Genomic DNA, 4,991 nt, shown 5'->3' with positions numbered 1-4,991 from the left:
TGTATTGCGGGGGGGAACTCCCGTGGGAAATACCGTCGATGAATAAGAGCTATGGACTTAGCACATGGAAAACCCATTGACATGTATTGCGGGGGGGGGACTCCCGTGGAAAATACTCTCGATAAATAAGAGCTATGGACTTAGTACATGGCGACGATGTGACTTCGTGCCTATTTGACATAAATTGCTGAAGGAAAGCAATGTTGTCACCCCGATGTTTGTCTTATTTGACATAAATTGCAGAGGGAAGCAATGTTGTCACCTTATTAGTTGTTTTATGTTAGGATGTCTTGTTTGACATAAATTTATGAGGAAAGCAATGTTGCCACCTTATTGATTGTTTTATGTTAGGATGTCTTGCTTGACATAAATTGCTGAGGAAAGCAATGTTGTCACCCCTAGTGATAATCCTTAGGCTAGGTCCCTTGTGATTGTTGTTTTAGGGACGTAAAGTGAAGATAATGGGAATGGGTAATTAGGGTTATTATGGTTGATGAAATTAATAAATTTATTGTTGATTGAGAACTTAATAAGTTTATTATTTATTGTGGGTTGAAAACCCTATATGCTCACCAGGCTCCTAAGCCTGGCCCACTCAGTTTAATTGTATCACAGGTATCGATACGAAGTTGCTTTACACTGAGAGATTAAAAGAGAAGTAGATCACTAGTGTAAATGAATGTAAGTTTTGTTTATGCTTATGTTTTTGTATTGACAATGACATCCCAATGGTTTAAGTGAATAAAATACATTTCTTTCGAAATGATTTGATAACATATCTATCATGTTTTTCTGGGAACAAATTCTGCAACACTTTTAATCAAATGATTACTCTGAAATTATTTTAAAAGCATAAATTAAACTGGTCTTTTCTGGCCGTGAAATTGGGGATGTCACATTTGGTATTAGAGCAGTAGCTTAAGCGAACTAAGAAATTGTAGGATTTCTAGACTTAAACTTAGAATGCTAAGTGATGATTGTGAGATGAGTGTCTGCTATATTTTAGACATGATCACAAGTTTATTTTAGGAAAGATGCCTAAAATGTTTTATGTGTTAAATATTTTATGTTATAGCTATATGGATGCCTTATATGCTATTATTTGTTCGGATCTATGGTTTGTTGCCGACCGGATCTGGAAACCTTATGTGTGTAGGATTCTAAGCGTATGATTACGAGATTAGAACTAACATGTAAACGTTTCGAAGTGATAAGGAGATTTATACGTTTATCGTAAATAAAGCATTCCTATCTTAAGTTCTCGCCCAGTACACCGAACGTCTGCTTGGGTGTACAAAACATTATGGTGAAGACTCGTAGAGAATTGAGTAGATGGAGGAAATGAAAAGCTTATGATAGTGAATGATACCTATCAGAAGATATCATAAGAGTGGTATCTTGCCTTTAGAATATGTCTAATAAAATAACGGAACGTTTAGAGGGGTACGGTACGTCTGAAGTACACCTTCGATTGGCAGGATGATGGAATGATTGGTGTAATTTTTGAAGTTGTCCCATCGTCTGGAATTTCCATCACCAACCAAGTTGAAGTAGAATTGACGATTGAAGATACGCATGGAAGAAGTCCTAGTAGAGTCTAGGAAAATTTTATGATTAATTGGACAAATTCGTATGTGTTAAATTGTTTTGTGATTTTAGGACTTGGGGACTGCGAGACAGTACTTGGGACGAGTATGAGTAGGTGTGAATAGTAGTAGAGATCTATACTACTGGAAGCACAAGACTCACACTTGGATCAGGGAAAGTCACAAGGTTACCAAGGAACTAGTAATTGATTCCGTCTTATTCTAGTCTGTCGTTACCATCGTTTCGGTAATGACTAAGAAGATGATTGTTATTCCGACCCTAGTGGTCATATCAAATTGAGTCTGACTACGATGATTTTGTTACGTGGTTCAGAGAACCAAGTTCGATGTAGCAGTTGACTTAAGCCGAATTGAAGTAAAGGATGATCAAATCGATCAATAGAAGTATCGCGTTCGTTGTTAAAGAAGTTGGGTTAGATTGTGTTCTGACCCAAAGGGATAAAGTGATAGCGTATGCATTGAGGCAATTGAAGGAGCATGAAAAGAACTACCCCACTCATGATCTGGAGTTGGCAGTGGTAGTATTCGCCTTAAAGATAGGGAGGCACTATCTTTATGGTACTAAATGCAAACTTTTAACTGATCATAAGAGTCTTCAATATCTCTTTAATTAGAAGGAATTGAACATGAGGCAACGGCGTTGGCTAGAGTTACTCAAGGACTACGACTGTGAGATACTTTACCACCCTGGTAAAGCAAATGTTGTTGCTGATGCTCTCAATCGGAAGGTAAATCTTGAGAAGAAAAGGCCAAGAGCGTTGAGAATTGAAGTTGTCTCGACGATTGTGGAAAGTATAAAGAAAGCTCAAGAGGAAGCTTTAGAGAAAAATGACTGAAAGGAAGAACGTTTGGGCAAAACGTTGGTGTTTGATACAAACGGTCAAAGAATGAAGGTATTCAAAGATAGGATTTGGGTACCTAAGACGGGAGGAGTAAGAGGTCTTCTGATGGAAGAAGCTCACAAGACCATGTACTCGATTCATCCCGGCAGTATAAAAATGTATAGGGATCTAAAACCCTATTATTGGTGGCCGACGATGAAGCTCGATGTTGCTAAGTATGTGGCCGAGTGTGTAACTTGTGCTAGTGTTAAGGCACAACATCAGAAACTGTATGGGAGTTTAGAACCTTTACCTGTACCCATGGGTAATGGGAGGACATTACCATGGATTTTGTGACTAAACTGCCCAGAACAAGGAATGGTTACGACATGATTTGGGTGGTCGTTGATCGCTTCACTAAGAGTGCGCATTTCATAGCTGCCAACGAGAAATGGTCTATGGATAAACTTGCGAATTCTTACGTGAAGGAAATTGTGAGGCTTCACGGTGTTACGTTAACGATTGTATCTGATCGTGATAGCCGTTTTACCTCAAGGTTTTGGAGGAGTTTATAAGAGGAATTGGGTACCAAGTTGTGTTTGAATACAGCTTACCATCCACAAACCGATTGTAAGAGCGAACGAACAATTCAAACATTGGAGGATATGTTGAGAGCATGTATCCTGGAATTCCAAGGTAACTGGGGTAAACACTTACCTCTAGTAGAATTTTCCTATAATAATAGTTTCCACTCAAGCATCAAGATGGCACCTTATCACGCTTTGTATGGAGAATAGTGTCAAACGCCGTCATGTTGACTGGAAGCTGGGGAAAAGCAGTTTGTGGGACCTGAAATAGTCCATCAGACTGCTGAAAAGTTGAAAGTGATTAGGGAAAGGATGTTAGCTGCTCAAGAGAGTTATGCTGACAATAAAAGACAATCGATATCATTCGAAGTTGGAGATTCGGTTTTACTTAAAGTCTCGCCGTGGAAGGGACTTATAAGATTTGGTAGAAGGGGAAAGTTAAGTCCAAGGTCTATTGGACCATTTAAAGTTCTTCAGAGGATCGGGAATCAAGCTTACAAGCTAGAATTACCGGAAGAACAGGAGGGTATTCATAATACCTTTCATGTGTGTTATTTGAGAAAGTTTACGGGAGATGTGCCCGACATAATTCCCATTTCTGAATTAAGGTTGGATGAAAACAAGAGGTTGATTGAAGAACCTGAGGCAATCGTTGACCGTAAGACTAAGAAGTTGTGACACAAAATGGTCCATTTAGTGCTTGTGCGTTGGAAACATACGAATGGGCCAAATCTCACCTGGGAAACGGAGAGTGACATGATGAGTCGCTACCCGTATTTGTTTGATGATGAGTGATTCCGGGGACGGAATCATTCTAAGGGAGAGAGAATTGTAACACCCGTGTTTCTAGGCTAGGCATTAATATTGACATAATAGTCTAGGTTAACCTTTGTAACTCATTTAGAAGAAATGAAAAGGAATTATGTGAATATTATGTGTTTTATGCTTAATTATTAGGGTTTAATTAATTAAGAATAAAAATGAGCGTCAAAAATAAATATTAAGATAAAGCCGATATCTATTAAGAAACTTGTAGTGGGCGTGACAAGGATTACAGATATATAAAGAATACCGAAATCCGAGTTATAACGAAAAAGTTATGACCTGTCGAAGTTTCGCGACAAAACCGGCACGGTGCCGAATGTCGTAAAAAGTGAGTTTTTGATAAAAACACTTTTTAGCCTTGGTGATCTAAACGAAAGTCGTAGTGTTCGTTAAACCGAGAGTATGTATAAAAAGAACGCCCAAATCTGACTTCGTATGAGGAAGTTATGATTTTTCGAAGTTTCAGCTTAGCAGTAGACAGCTAAAAACTCGAATTTTAGATCGAGTGATTTTTAGCCGACACAACCTAAACGAGAATCGAAGGTCTCGTAAATAGTAGTTCAACGGTAAAAAGACAGACGAAAACGGACGTCGGATGAAGAAGTTATGAATTTTTAACGGATTTCCTGTTCCGGTCTGTTAAAAATAATAATATAAAAATTAAAGTCAAAATTTGCCCACGAAGTCTAAACGAAAGCTGCAGAGCGTAATTTTACCTACGCGTGCATATAAAGAACGTCAAAAACAGAGCTCGTATGCGAAAGTTATGCATTTTAGAAGTTTTGGCGCGAAAATCGAGAAAAAATGTCAAAACCGGGAAATTTCGCATACGTGGACTTCGGCCACGTCACCAACGCTGCATGAGTGCCACGTGTCCGAAATTCCTGTGTCATCAGAAGCGTGTCCGAACCGGAGAGTCATCCGAAGTGGTCCAATGAGAAACCGACGCGTGTGCCTCGGTGGCGAGCCTCGCATCCGACGCGTGTACAGTGACTCATCGTATCCGAGCTTCGCAGGAGCCACGAGCCAGCCACCTCGGACCCAGACTTCGGTCCAATCAGAGGCCGACAGTGAGCCCCTCGCATGCGCAGACCACGTGTGAGCAGGTGCTGCCCTCTTCGGATCTGCTGTCGCGTGTCTCCTTCTCAGCC

This window comes from Lactuca virosa, chromosome 5 (genome assembly GCF_052849685.1).
Source record: "Lactuca virosa cultivar CGN04683 chromosome 5, Lactuca_virosa_CGN04683_v6, whole genome shotgun sequence".
Classification (NCBI taxonomy): Eukaryota; Viridiplantae; Streptophyta; class Magnoliopsida; order Asterales; family Asteraceae; genus Lactuca; species Lactuca virosa.
This window is presented reverse-complemented; position numbering follows the sequence as displayed.